Genomic DNA, 16069 nt, shown 5'->3' with positions numbered 1-16069 from the left:
AAAGGAAGATAGGAAGGAAAGGAAAAGGGAAGAAAAGACCACAAAACACCCAGAAAACAAATAACAAAATGGTAAGAGTAATTCCTTACTTACCAAAAACAACATTGAAGGTTAATGGATTAATCTCTCAGGACACATAGATTGGCAGAATGAATGGATTAAAAACAAGACCCAAGATTATATTGCCTACAAGAAAAACACTTAGCCTATAAAGACACACATAGACTGAAAATAAAGGGATGGAGAAAGATATTCCATGCAAATGGAAACACAAAAAAGGGCAGGAGTAGCTATACGTATATCAGACAAAATAGATTTCTAGACAAAAACTATAAAAAGAGACAAGGTCATTATATGATGATAAAAGTGTCAATTCAGCAACAGGATGTAATAATTGTAAATATATGTGTACCAACACTGGGCCAGGTGAGCAGCAGTTGAGCGAGCAAAGCTTCATCTGTATTTACAGCTGCTCCCCATCACTAGCATTACTGCCTGAGCTCTGCCTCCTGTCAGATCAGTGGTAGAATCAGATTCTCATAGGAGTGTGAACCCTATTTTGAACTGCATACAAGGGATTGAGGTCACAAGCTCCTTATGAGAATTTAAGCCTGATGATCTGTCACTGTCTTCCATCACCCCCACTTTGATTCTTCTCTAAGTGTTTTCTAATTTCCCTTGTAATCTCTTTCTTTATACATTGATTACTTAAGAGTGTGGTGTTTAATTTCCATAAATTTGTGAATTTTCCAGTTTTTCTATTGTTATTGATGTATAACTTCACCCTATTGTGGTCACAGAAGATACTTTGCATGATAACGATGTTTCCCGATCTGTTGAAACTTAATTTGTGGCCTAATATGTTGGTTTACACTGGAAAATGTCCCAGCTGCACTTGAGACAATTTTATATGCTCCTGTTGTTGCTTACATCTGTTAGATCTAGTATTTTCATTGTGGTTTAAGCCCTATGTTCTTACTTGCCTTTGGTGTGGTTTTTCTCTCCACTATTGACAATGGGTATTGATGTCTCCAACTAGTATTGTAGAACTATTCCTCCCTTCAATTCTATCAGTTTTTGATTTATATATTTTGATGGTCTGTTGTAATGTGTGTAAATACTTATAATTATTATGTCTTCTTGCTGTATTGAAATTTTCATTAGTATATAATGTCCTTCTTTGTCTCTTGTAATGTGTTTTAATTTAAAATCTATTTGGCCTAATTAATATAGCCACCTTTGCTCTCTTTTGGGTAACAGCTGCATGGAATATCTTTTTCCATCTTTTCACTTTCAATCTATATCTTTGGATTTAAATAGAGTCTCTTATAGACAATGTATAGTTTGGTGTTTTTTGGTTTTCTTTTTAGATGGAGTCTCACTCTGTCACCTAGGCTGGATTGCAGTGATGTGATCTGAGCTCACTGCAATCTTCACCTCCCAGGTTCAAGCGATTCTCATGCCTAACCCTCTCAAGTAGCTAGGATTACAGGCAGGTGCCACCATGCCCGGCTAGTTCCTTTTTAGTAGAGGCCGGGTTTCACCATGTTGGCTAGGCTTGTCTTGAACTCCTGACCTCAGGTGATCCACCCTCCTCAGCCTCCCAAATTGCTGGGATTACAGGTGTGAGCCACCATGCCCAACTAGACAATGTATAGTTGGTCATATGTTTTTATCCATTCTGCCAATCTGTCTTTTTATTGGAGAATTGAATCTATTTACACTTAAAGTAATTGCCAATAAGTAGCGATATTTAGTTGGCCCTTGAACAACAACGGAGTTATGGGCACTAAACCCCCATGCAGTTGAAAATTTGTGTATAATTTTGACTCTACAAAACCTTAACTACTAATAGCTTAGTGTTGACTGGGAGCTTTACCAATAACATAAGCAATTAACACATATTTTCTATATTACATGTGTTGTATACTATATTCTAATAATTGAGTAAGCTAGAGAAAATAAAATGCTATTAACAAAATCATAAGGAAGTGAAAATATATTTAGTATTCCTTAAACGGAAGTGGAACATCATAAAGGTCTTCATCTTGGTCAATTTCACATTGAGCAGGCTGAGGAGAAGAAAGAAGAAGAGGGGATGGTCTTGCTGTCTTAGGCATGGCAGACGCAGAAAATGTGGATGGGGTGGAAAAGGAGACAGGAGAGGCAGAAACATTTTGTGTAACTTTGAAAAAAAAATCTGCATAGGAGTGAACCTGAACAGTTCAAACCCATGTTTTTCAAAGGTCAACTGTACCTCTGTCACTTTTCTATTTGTCTTCTATTTTCCATATAGTATTTTTCCCTAATTTCCTGCATTATTTTCTTATTTGTGTTGTTTTTTGTAGTGAAATATTTAAATTTCCTTTTCATTTCCTTTTTCATGTATTTGGTAACTGTTTTCTTGGTGGTTATCATGGGCATTACATCTAACATCCTGAAGTTACAACACTCTAATTTGAATTCATACCAGTTTACCTTCAATAACATATAAATCTCTGCCCTTTACAACTTTGCCCCCATGCCCTCTTGGTTGTTGATATCACAAAATTACATCTTTACACACTGTATATTCCCAAAATCAAGGTGATAATTTTAATGCATTAGTTTTTAAAGTTATGTAAAAAACTAAATCTACAGTTGCAAACCAAACTTAACAATTGTACTAGCTTTTAGAGTAATAATTTATTATTTTAGTGTAATTCTTAAGTAGAAAACAAACAGTGGAGTTAGAAACCTTTGTACAATAATACTTAACTATCTTTTATACTTGCACATGTATTTACTTTTATTGAGATTTTTTTTTCTTCATATGGCCTCAAGTTACTTACTGTCTAATGTCTTTTCATTTTACCCTGCAGAACTCCTTTAAGCATTTCTTGCAGGGGAAGTCTACTCATAATCAATTGACTCAGGTTTGTTTATCTGGGAATATTTAATTTCTCCCTTACTTTTGAAGGACACTTTTGTCAGATATAGAAATTTTGGATGACAGCTTGTTTTAGGACTTTGAATGTGTCATCCTACTGACTTCTGGCTTCCAAAGTTTCTGATTAGAAACCTGTTCATACAATGAGAACACATGGACACAGGAAGGGGAACATCACACTTCGGGGACTATTGTGGGGTGGGGGAAGGGGGGAGGGATAGCATTAGGAGATATACCTAATGCTAAATGACGAGTTAATGGGTGCAGCACACCAACATGCCACATGTATACATATGTAACAAACCTGCACATTGTGCACATGTACCCTAAAACTTAAAGTATAATAATAATGAAATAAAAAACCTGTTCATAATCTTATTGAGGATAACTTCAATATGATGAGTTCCTTCTGTTTTGCTATTTATAAGATTTTCTCTTTCTTTTGAAATTTTGATTATAATTATAATGTGCCTTGCTATGGCTTATTTTTTTTTTTTTTGAGTTCATCTTATTTGGATGTGTTGAGCTTGGATGTTTATATCCATGTCTTTAATCAAATTTGGGAAGCTTTCAGCCTTTATTTCTTTAATTATTCCCCCTGCTCTTTTCTCTGTCTCTTCTTCTGAAACTTCTACATTGCATATATTGATCTGCTTCATGGTGTCACAGTTTGCTTAGGTTCTGTTCACATTTCCTCAATCGTTTTTTTCATTTTATTCCTCAGGCTTGATAATTTCCATTGCCCTATCTTCAAGTTCATGGATTCTTCATCCTCAAATCTGCCTTTGAATCCCTTTAGTTAAGTTTTTATTTCAGTTATTGTATTTTTAGCTCCAGAATTTATTTTTGGTTTATTTTTAGCTTTTTTTAAAATTACTTTCTTGATATTTCCATTTTGTTCATACATTGTTTTTTTTAAAAATTCTCTATATTTTCTTTTAGTTCTTTGAAAAACTTTTAACATTTTTTTTGGTTTGTTTAAGTCTTTGTTTAATAGATGTGCCACAGGTCTTTTACAGGGACAGTTTTTGTTGTTGTTTTAATCTTTTGAATGGGTCATATTTCCTTGCTTCTTTGTGTGGGTCATATTTTCTTGCTTCTTTGTATATCTTTTGATTTTCTTGTTCAAAACTTGACATTTGAATCTAATGGTGAGGTAAATCTGAAAATAAGATTCTTCCTTTTAGGGTTTCCTGTTTTTGTTACTGTTTTTTGGTTTGGGTTTTATTTTTTTATTGCTATAGGCCTTCTCTGTGCCAAAGATCAGCATGCGTTGTAAACTTCAGGTCTTCTCAGGGCTTTTCTAAGCTTGTGCCTTTCTCTAAGCATGTGTGGTCACTTTCTAATTTTTCCTGTGTCTTTCTCTTTTGTGCTCTTCAATTTTTGCTTGTCTTTCATGTACGGCTCCCAAAGGAGGAAAAAGAAAAAAAAAAAAGAGGAATAAACGGTACTACCGCTTTATATCTGGAAGTCATCTTAGCCGAAGGAGGTGTCTTTATCTGTACCTCTGTGATCGGAAGCAGCAATCAGCAATCAGAGCACAGTTCCTGATATTTGGAGGGCAGGGTCTTTTTTGGCCACCCTGGCTCCCACAAGCTGTGTGCAAGCTGCACCAGGAACAAGTGCACAGTTGCCTGCCACAGAGCTGAGAGTGAGGGATGGTTAGCTGCTACTGTGCTAATATCTGAAAACTTCAATTTATCATCTAAACCTACCGCTGAATATTGCAATTCTTCAGTAGACTTCAGATTTCCAAATTAGTTACATCAGACAGACTCTGCCAGTGCAATTGTTGCCTAGATGGGAAGACAGATTCCTGGTTCTTTCTACTCCACTATCTTTACAGAATTCTCTGTATAATGATATTTGGTATTTTATTTCAGATTTGATGAAAACATAATTTGATTATTAATTTTAAAATGTATTCAAATATTGTCAATGAACATTGTCAGACATTTTGCAGCATTTCTTTATATTGTTTAAAATTTTGTGAGTTCAGGATAAATTTTATTCCTTTCTTTTTCTTTAATTTTGTGTGTGGTTTGGAGAAGGAATGAAATCATATATCATTGTTTCACACTGGGAATCTAATAAGATTATGACCACATGAATTTTCATCTGCATTATTGAACTTAAACCACATTTGGTTAATAGAATTTGAGAAAATAAGATGCATTTAGAAGATAATGTGTGTAACTAAATGAAATCAAAGGAATCAACTACATATGACGTAATCTCACATAGTATTTATATAGTATAAGGAGAAATATAAGTAAACAAAAATATTTATTTTGCTTGTCAACTTTTACTATCTCCCCTCATGCATTCTATGACTACTCAGCTACTGTCGACACTAAAGTGCTTTTACCTATGCTTATGTTGGCTCTATTAGCTCAGTGAAGTATCTCTGTAGGAGACATTACTCAGCTCAGTTCCATCAATTGGATGTGCCCTTTTGAGTTGTTTTCCCAATACTGTGATTGTTATGCACCTTGCTGAGTCTTCCATCAAATGGAGATCAAGGATTGCTTTGTTTTTCTACATCTAGTAGGAGGCTCATTCTTTTTAGTGTAAACAACACAAAAATTTCATAGGCATGCATCATTTATAGTACAAACTAGGCAGCCAGCCTCATTAATGTGTACATCTAGAGTTGCTGTAACTATCAGTAAGAAACCGTGTTAATAAATAGCTTTGTTTATTTCACCTGCTAGGCTCTAATAGCATTCCCAAAGTAATCTTGATCTAACAGCTTGAGTCTTTTGCAAAAATGATCAAGTGATCAAGTCTTTTTAACACACAGAGGTAAACTTCAGTGCTGTGCAGGATGCCAGGTTCAGGAACAGTTGCCATGAATAGCAACAGAAATTTAATATGAATCATACAATTCGGCTTGCATCTTAGTCTGTTTTCTGTTGATTATAACATAATACCTGAAACTGGGTTATTTAAAAAGAATTTATTTCTTACAATTATGGAGGCTGAAAAGTAGAAGGTCAAGGGGCCACAGTTCATGAGGGCATTCCTGCTGGTGGGACTCTGCAGAGTATCAAGGTAGTTCTGGGTGCCACGTGGCAAGGAAGCTGGGCATGCTAGCTGGCATCTGTCTTTTTATAAAGCCCCAGTCCCATAATAACCCACTAATCCATCAACCCATTAATTAATTAATTTGTTAATCTGTGAATGGATTAATCCCTTCATGAGGAAAGAGCTCTCATGACCCAATCACTTCTTAAAGGCCCCACTTCTCAACACTGCCACTTTGGGGATTAAATTTCAACATGAGTTTTGAAGGCAATAAACATTAAAACCACAGCAGCTTGAGTATACCCACGAACAGATTTTTAAGTCATTACACTATATCTAAAAGAAATGAGGCAGTGGACCTAAAGGAAATCAGAAAGTTTACCTAAAAACCTGTTTTTATTCATTCAGAAAATATTTCATGAAGATCTAAGATGCACCAGGTTATGTGAGCCACCGAAGAAAAAGTACTAAATAAGTTTGACATCATCTTTGCCTTAATGAAATATATATTTTGGTAAAGGAGAAAAACAACTAAGTACACAAATCATTTCATGATGATACAATAAAATACTTCAATGTGGAATGAGAGTGAGTAACTTGGAGATTTACATCTGTTTCTCATTTGCACAGAAGTCAATGGCCCTATATAACTTATGATTGAGTTTCATAGAGATTAATATATATAATTTTGATATTCAGTATTGCCAGTCAGCCTATTTATGAGCATGCCCACATGTGAATTATTTTACATTGTGGTACTGTGATAAAAATCACAATACATTATAGCTCAATCTTTATTATTAAAGATAAAACACCTCACATGCGATATTTAGAATTAAAATTTAGAAAATGAGAAAGTTAAGGTTTTCATAATATCTAATTATTTTACATTTATTATTTATAAATTTAGCCTCTTTATACATTAGGACAAATAGTAATTTAAGAATGTTATATGTATATGTTTATGGGCTAATTAGAGAAAGTGTAATTTTTATTATTTTGGGTTGTTTAATTTAATGTTGGAACCTTAATATATTGTGTTAATGTCATTTAGGTGTAGTTTGCTTCATGCTATTCTTTGAAAAATTACAGCAACAAGTACCCTGTGGGTTAATTGAATCCATAGTTGAACATTTACACATTAATTAACTTGAAGGAAAGTTTACTGAAGTATGCAAACTACTGAGTCAAGGTGTCAATTTTATTTTTCTTTTAATCAGATGGTCCAATCTGAAAGTGTTTATGGTCCTAGTTAGTAAATTTATTTACTAGTTAATAAACTAGTTAGGAAGTTTATTAAGTGTATTAAGTTTATTAAGATTACTGTAATGCTCCTGACAAAAAGGAACAAAATCTATGTTTGAAATGGAAGTAATTTAATTGTTTATAGAATTTAAGGATAATTTATTATTGTTATACTTTGCAAATTTTGCTTTTTCTAGAAGTGTAATTTACTTAGTATAAGAGATAATGTGGAGGTGTTAATAAGGTTAAGAATTCTCTACACACAACAGTTCTTAAACACCACATGTAAGAGTTTTTAATAGAAAATATCAAAAGCCATAATTATGCCACATTGCCCCTGCAATATATATATATAAATCTCAGGTGCTACAAAAACTAAAGTAAATTATTTCTACAGTTATACAAGTTTATGTATTAACATTTTTTTTCTAAAATCCTAACTAAGTTTTAAGCACCCATTTGAAATGCAGGCTTATGGGGCAACCACTGGCCTGCAAATTTGAATACCAGGGTTAGACATCTCACAAATGCCCCCTGGTTTACTTATCTCATTATGAAATAATGGGGTAGGTTAATAATTAACCTCAAGTCTCTTTTAGCAAATCAATGTTGCAATCCACAGTGGCATGCTAATTTGCTTTTTCATTTTTGAATTTTATATATTTTACTGTTTAAAAAAGAACCTCTGAATTAGATATGGAAAACAGTATGGCAACTCTTCAAAACATTAAAAATATAATTACCATATTATCTAGTAATTCCACTTCTAGATACATACCCAAAATAATTGAAAGCAGGGACTTGAATGGTTATTTGTGTACCAATGTTTGTAACACCAATATTAACAGTAGCCAAAAGAAGGAAGCAACACAAATGTCCATTAAAAGATGAATGGATAAACAAAAGTTGGTATATACATACTATTAAAAAATATACATCCTTAAAACAGAAGGAAATTCTTACACATGCTACAACATAGATTATCCTTAAGGACAGGAGGCTAAGTGAATTAAGTCAGTCACGAAAGAAGAAATGATGTATGATTCCACTTATTTGATGTACCTAGAATAGTCAAATTCATAAAGACATAAAGTAGAATAGTGATTTCCAAGGGCTGGGAGAGGACAAAATGGGGAGCTCTTGTTTAATGGGTATGAAGTTTCAGTTTGGGAAGATGAAAAATGTTCTGGAGATAGATGATAGTGATGGCTACATAGTAGAATAAATGTCCTTAATGTTACTGAAGTGTATGCTTAAAAATAATTTAAATGGTACATTTATGTTGTTTATATTTTACCATGATAAAACAGAGTTCTGAATTAGTGGGAAATTTTTGAGAAAGATTACGAGGACACAGAGAAAGCCAGAAGAGAGTCTAATTTTAGCAATTGTTTTTTAAGGGGATTTTATGCTAATATGGTAGAACCTGTTAGTGCTACTCAAACCAATTTTTTGGAGTTTTAGTTGCCTTTTTTTTTATGTTTGACATAAACAGTAATTTTCTCCCCATTCTGTTATAAGTATTTCAGAAGACATCAAGAAAGCAGGGCAAATTTGAGGTATAGATAAAAATAAGGCAGACAAGTGTTCTTTATGTAACACAGTTCCTTAGAATTATGTCACAGCTAGCAAAATTTCAAGGAAAAAAATCTAATCTTCAAGATTAGAGTCATGTTTTAAAAGAGTATGCAAAACAGTTACAATATAAAAATATAATTAATTTCTATGCAACTCTGGAGACTTGAATTTAAATGAATATTAATTAACATAGTGACTGTAATTATTCGCCCTTAGCAAAATCAAAGGAAACAATTTCTAAAATAAAAAAGTCCTATTTAAATAATGTGTGATTTATTTTAGAATATGTTTGGAATTTACTTTTAAAATTACATTTTAAAAACTTACTGATTTCTTAAAATTTAGAAAATTATTTTTTGGCAATAACTTGAGATTAGTGAAGCACAAATTGAAGACTTAAACTTGAGGTGTCTAGACCTTTTTAAAACTATTGTAAGCAACTTTTCCATTCTAAAAACATACCTTCTCTCAGGTTGATTTAGGCTTTAAACAGAAGAGTTAAGATGTTTAAGTTCCAAAAGACTCTGCTGAATTCAAAGGAATAGAAGAATTGCATGTTAACAAAACACATTGTCAATAACTTAGTAACTAGACCTGCTGTACTTGATATACAGAATGCAATCACGGAAAATGAAAGATGTAGATATATTCACTCTATAATGATTCAAAAGGCAAATGAATATCTCTTAAATTTTGTGTAAGAAGCTATTATCATAATCATATTCATTTAGAACTTCTACAATACGATGTTGATTGTACTTAGATACATTTTTAAAGACTTAAAAAAAATTTGGAATAAAGATGTTTCAAGGAGATTAAAGCAGTAGATGAGCCCAGGTTCTATAATATTCTATTTTATTTCTTCCAAATACTACCCTACAGACATCACTAGCAAAATATTTAAAATATTATGACGGGAAAAATCACAAAGACTTTTTGTTTTTTTTTTTTTTTGAGACGGAGTCTCCCTCTGTTGCCAGGCTGGAGTGCTATGGCGTGATCTCGGCTCACTGCAACCTCTGACTCCCTGGTTCAAGGGATTCTCCTACCTCAGCCTCCTGAGTAGCTGGGATTACAGGCACACGCCACCACACCCAGCTAATTTTTGTATTTTTAGTAGAGATGGAGTTTCACCATGTTGGCCAGGATGGTCTCAATCTCCTGACCTCGTGATCCACCTGCCTCGGTCTCCTAAAGTGCTGGGATTACAGGCGTGAGCCACCGTGCCCAGCCGAGACATTTTTATAGATTACATTTTTTCACTCATCTATTTGTGGTAAATGGACAAAAGCTCCATCTTTGTGATTTTCATGTAAACAATTCCTGAATGAATTTAAATGAAAGGTAACTTTAGGTTTATTTCCTTGGTTAATTTTTTTCAGTTAGAGCTAGTCTGTTTTGATCATCCATCCCTAGGTTAAGGGGTTTGCTTTGGTTTTCAACAACTTTGTTTTGCAAGATGAAAAAGAATCTTACCCTTTGTGAGGAGTAAGATTCAGCCACTCAATGGAGTAAAACTCTTAACTGCTACAATTCAGATTAAAAATTTATATTGCACCATCAAAATTTCTCTCTCACAATAGTTAGGAAAATATACTCACAATTAAGCAGACTATCTCTATATCAGCCTGAGAAAATTCTGTACGGTATTGTTGTTTTCGCTTATGTTGAGATACCACATAGATTTAAGGTCTTTCTAACTAAAGACACCTACACATTGTGATTTATTGATCCTTTGTATTTCCATCTAAATCTAGATATTCACATTTTTTCTGATTTTTTCGTATTCTGTGCAGTTTTACGTTCTTGTATACTAATAAAAGCAATATGTTGGGTCGAATACTTTAATTAATTAATTAATTCAGCAAATATTTATTCAGCATCTACTGTGTATCAGGCAGCATTCATGGTGCTGACAACAATGCCCTAAGTCAATTCAGAGACAACAGTTTAAAATTTTTCAGCTATGGAAGATTTAAGGTTGTAAAACCCTCTTTTAAAATTACGTAATAGATTAGATCATTTCAGTAATTAATAGAGGTCCACTGTGGTCATATATACATGTGTGGAAATGCTACCTCTGAGTGGGTTTATTGTGAATACAGTCACTAATCTTAGACTGAATTAATAGCACATCACCATGGAATACACAATTACTGTTTTTTTTTCTCACTTCCCTGTGAAAAGAGGGGAAAGAAGGATAAGAAATAATCAGACATGACAGTGAGTAAAGCCAAGAAAAAGTGTACGTTTGGAAAACCTTAAAAAACAAAGCAATTGATTATGATTATGTACTTATGTAGAATATACAAAACCTTGGATTGTAAGTCCAGAAACTTTGGTAAGTGCTACCTTTCACCCTTGTTTGAAAATGGCACGACCTTAAGTTCCTTTATTTCATTGAACTTCGTTTCTGTTTCTGTGAAATGAAAGTAAGAAGAGCTGCATTTACTAAGCACTTACCACATGCCAGGAAATCTTCTCAGCGCTTTACATGTATTGATTCATTGAATTCTCACAACACTGCAGGAGGAGATATTACCATCCCCTTATGACAGATGAAGATATAGTGGTAAATAAATTAGGAACTTGTTCAAAGATACATAGCTGATAAGGAAGGACTCTGAGATTGGAACTCAGCATGTCTTACTCCAGGACCCATGTTCTTAAGCTGTCAGTGATTTTGTGAGGATGCACATGAGATAAAAATAAAACAGCTTTGAAATCTATTGTGTTACATACACTAGAGTAAAACAGTATTATATTAACGTGTTAACAATTAATACTTTTTCCTTTTTTTTTATGTGAACCCATTTTTAAAGTAAATAGAGATTAAGGTAGCCCCCTACATCAGCTAAAACCAGGTCACATGCTCAACCCCAGCCCACTCTGCAGCCGTATTGGAGAGCAGCAAGGAGAGCAAGGCCCTAGTATCGACTTCCCTGGCTCACCTCCTGCGTGTTACTTCTGGCTGGTTGTGTCCCTGGGTGGCCGGTGACTGCTTCTTTCGAGGCAGCTTCACTCTCTCACTCTTCTTTTGGTTTTGTGCCTAACTGCTTACTCCCTTCTCCTAAGTCCAAAGATGGTAACAGTTGTGTTGGGGGGTTGTTTTTATTTATATTTTTTTGTAGTTTTCTGTTTCTAGCTTGGACTAAGCCCTGTGGTTCCCCCACAACTTGCTCACACCTTCGTAACCTGCCCCTTTGATAAACTCTTCTTAAATTATCCCAATTTGAATATACTATTTCGTATTTGTAACCCAATTGGTATGGTATACTTGCTCTTAGGAAGCATTTTGGGGAGTTTCAGATTATATTATCAGGTTAATACAACTAGCCAGAATAGCTATATTAAATAAGAAGAATAACAAATTATTCCAGTGAAAAGTTTGTCTCTACTTAAGACATAGTGTCCTAAAAAAAGTCAATACCTTTAAAATATAGAAGGCCAAAAATAAAAAGTAATATAGTCTGTATAACCACAGGCTGACTTCTTCTATCTTCCTTCCTTATGTAACATAACACTACTTTCACGCTTCTTAAATAATTCATTTGTACTTTCACAAGTTCAGGGTGCTGACTTCAAAGCTCAAAATTTACATGTTCTTTGTTTGACAACATTACTGTATGTTGGTAAACACTGAACCCATCTGGAATATTGCAAGCCTTTCCCTAATAATATTATAAAGAATTGAATGCCAGAAACTATCTTTTGTTCTGAGACAAATGTCAGTTAATCTTAACAGGAAAACCTTTTAATTTCTATGGTCTTAGTTATGTTTTATTATTTGAGAAAAGAAAATATGCTAGTCTACACAGACATTAAAATGAGAGACTATGTCATTTCTTTGTCTCTTAAAAGGCATTATGTGAATAATTTTGAAACACATTTAGTTATTTATAAATACATATGATTAATATAACAAGAAGTCAACAATATTTCATCATGTATAAATTTATTGAATTTGAAAATATAAATGCTTATGCAAAATAAATATAGCATTTTGTTTTCATGAACCATATTGCATAACTATTGATTTTCCTTATTAACCTCTGTATACAAAATAGGTCAACCTATCTATCATAACAACCATATATATGAGTCAAAGCTAGTAAAATATATTTATGGTACTTATATTTGCTACACTTATTTATTGAAGAATTTAACCTGTTTCAATGATGATATATCTTCAGAATGAATGAATTAATGAAATAACATTTAAAAGCCTTTTTGAAATTCCAAATTCATCCATTACCCTCTTTAAGAATATCTAGACAGGCATGTAGGTAAGCATTTATTACTTCATTTATCCATTTATTATTTGTACATATAGGTATTAGGTGCTTATTATATGCCACGCACAGTCCCAGGTGCTTGTGACAATGATCACCACTATGCTCAAGTGTTGGAAACATACGATAAGAAAGTAAATAATGAATAAATAAAGTCTTTACTCCTTGTGATTACTATTATAAGGAAAATAAGCTGGTCGCTATGACGTATAGGTTGACCTGTTTTGTATGCAAAGGTTAAAGAAAAAAGATCTGATATCTAAGTTTATTTCTGAAGAATGAGAATAAACCGGCCATATGAACAGCATTCCAAAAACAAGAAGAAACATATGCAATGTCCCTGAGCTGGGGAAAGAGTTTTCCTTGTCTTAACAGAGTACACTTGTAGTAAGACTACAGTGAACGATGGAACAAAGTGTCATAACAATGAAATTTTGGGCTCCTAGAGGCCAGAACATGCAAGTAATAGATTTGGATTATATTTTAAGTTCTTTTTGGAAGACCCTGAAATTTTCAAATGGGAAGTTACATTAACTCTTTAGAGATGAGTCTAGCAGCTATATGAAGGGGTCAAGTGTGAAAGGACCAGTTACAAGTTCAGTCAAGACGGAAAGGTGGCTTGGACTGGAGGGGTGGCAGTGGAGATATAGAGAAGTGGGTGGAGGCAGATATATTTTGTTAGTAGTCCTGACAGGATTTGTTGACAATGGCTTGAATATGTAGGGTTAAAGAAAATGGAGGAGTCCTGGTTAATTCCAAATTTTTGACTTTAGCAACTGGGTAAATGGTTGTTCCAGTTACTGGCATGGGGAAAGCTGTGGAAGCCTGAGGAATGACTGGTTTGCCATGAGCTTCTTGCCTTTAACCTGATATTGCTGTCATCTTGTTTTCCATTCCTTGCTCACAGGACTTCCCTTCTCTTATGTGATCCATGAGTTTCACTGATTGATACAATGAAACAATTCATGGCTGTAATATAATTTATCTGGCTTCTTTATAACATTTATATACTGATAATATATGTCCTTCTTGTATTTTGTATGTGGTAAATAATATCTAGACTTATAGCTCCAGTTATTTACCAAATTTAGGATTATACTACTTTTATTATCAGCCTGCTAATATATAACAACCATCTATCCAATACAAAAAAATCAAAGTTTTCGATCTTTTATTCTTTCCATAAAGATGGTAGCTTTTAAAAAGCAGAATTCTTATATAACATTTTAGTCCCTACAGAATAAGAAACAAATAACTTTTTTATTGATTTGGAATTTAAAGAAAAGCATTAGTGTGATTGATCTACCTTTGCCCTACAATCTCCACCCTCTCTTCGCGTTTTTAGCCATTCAGCATTTACAACTGGTATGGTAGCAAAATCAACTCAAATTGAGGTTTGGGTTTATAATTTACTACTTGTGATAACTGAATGGTTCACAAACAGAGACATTACTGCTTCCATTAATGGAGATGATTTGATTCTTCCAAGAGTAACTCATTTTCCTGAAAATTAGCACAAGAAGAAATAATAATTGCTTCATTCATTCGTTCATCTAGCATATGAGCATACTTACTATATGCCAACCGTAGAAATATAAATATAAATAAGGAAAGTCCTTGACCACAAAAAAATTCTTGTATAACTTGGAAAAAGTATGGCTCAACATGTTTGTGTGCTACTTTTTTCCCACCTATAAATAGCACTACTATATTATGGAGATATCCAGCAAGTTAGCTGTGCTTTACAATATACACACCATGTCAGGTCAAAGTATATATGAGAGTGAATTTCAGGGTTCCTATTAGACAATATTCATTAAATGCCAAATAATAACAGTATTAGATTAAAAACTATTGAATCTAAAAGAAAAGAGGAAAACATATAGTGGCTATAATATATTTAAGGTTTTTTATCTTATTCTATTTTATTGGCTTTAACATGACAGTATGCCCAATTTCATACAGGATAACAAATGAACATTTTCTAGCACCTAATCTGTGCTAAGCTTTGTACTATGTGAATTATAAACGTTATTTGACTTATATCTTTAAAACAATATTATAGGGCTGCAATTATTATAATCACCATTTTTTCAAAGGAGAATCTAAAGTTCAAAGAGGTGGAATAAGATTAAGAGTTTTTGCAGGATGATTTAGCTAATGAGAGATAGACCTGGGATGTGAGGCAAGAATGCCTGGCTCCAGTCTATTATCAGTCTTCTGACTTATTTTCTAGAGTACTTGTTGATTTCTTGGCTCATAAAAAAGGAGTGGGAGATGAAGAGCCTGGTCCTATCTGCACTGAATTTTGCTGTAGCTAAATATGTTTAATTTGTGCAAGAAGATCCTCTTTTTTTTTTTTTTTTGAGGGATTTATTGTTCCTAAAACTTTTTCATTACCAATACAAAATTCAGCATGGCATTTTAGCTAATATGTTTTATTTTAGCTAATATGTTTTAAAATTACAGTAGATGCAAGCTTTATATTAATTTTTAAATTTAATTCTTAAAGGTAAGTATATAGACAAAGATGTTGAGAAAGTCAATGCTCATTCATTGTTGGGGTGTTACAGGAAGTCAGGGACCCCAAAAGGAGGGACTGGCTGAAGTCATGGCAGAAGAACATAAATTGTGAAGATTTCATGGACATTTATTAGTTCCCCAAATTAATACTTTTATAATTTCTTACACCTGTCTTTACTGCAATCTCTGAACATAAATTGTGAAGATTTCATGAACACTTATCACTTCCCCAATCAATACTCTTGTGATTTCCTATGTCTGCTTTACTTTAATCTCTTAATCCCATAATCTTCATAAGCTGAGGATGAATGTCGCCTCAGGATGCTGTGATGATCCCATTAACTGCACAAATTATTTAAACAGTATGAAATCTGGGCACCTTGATAAAAGAACAGGATAACAGCAATGTTCAAGGAACAAGGGAGATAACCTTAAAGTCTGGCTGCCTGTGGGCCAGGTGGAACAGAGCCATATT

The 16069-nt window shown here is 33.5% G+C and overlaps 1 protein-coding gene and 1 long non-coding RNA gene across 4 annotated transcripts in view; one reads left to right on the top strand and one right to left on the bottom strand.

Annotated features, from left to right (window-relative positions):
• Positions 1 to 16069, top strand: part of EPHA6 (EPH receptor A6) — a 960796-nt gene that overhangs the window by 557373 nt on the left and 387354 nt on the right. The gene's annotated exons all lie outside the window — the stretch shown is intronic.
• Positions 11733 to 16069, bottom strand: part of LOC131383262 (uncharacterized) — a 45524-nt gene continuing 41187 nt past the window's right edge. The window contains exon 3 of the long non-coding RNA XR_009213156.1: positions 11733 to 11849. This is a non-coding gene — a long non-coding RNA (uncharacterized LOC131383262). The remainder of the gene's footprint in view (positions 11850 to 16069) is intronic.

The sequence above is a fragment of the Hylobates moloch genome, unplaced genomic scaffold, assembly GCF_009828535.3.
Source record: "Hylobates moloch isolate HMO894 unplaced genomic scaffold, HMol_V3 SCAFFOLD_4, whole genome shotgun sequence".
Classification (NCBI taxonomy): Eukaryota; Metazoa; Chordata; class Mammalia; order Primates; family Hylobatidae; genus Hylobates; species Hylobates moloch.
This window is presented reverse-complemented; position numbering and strand designations above follow the sequence as displayed.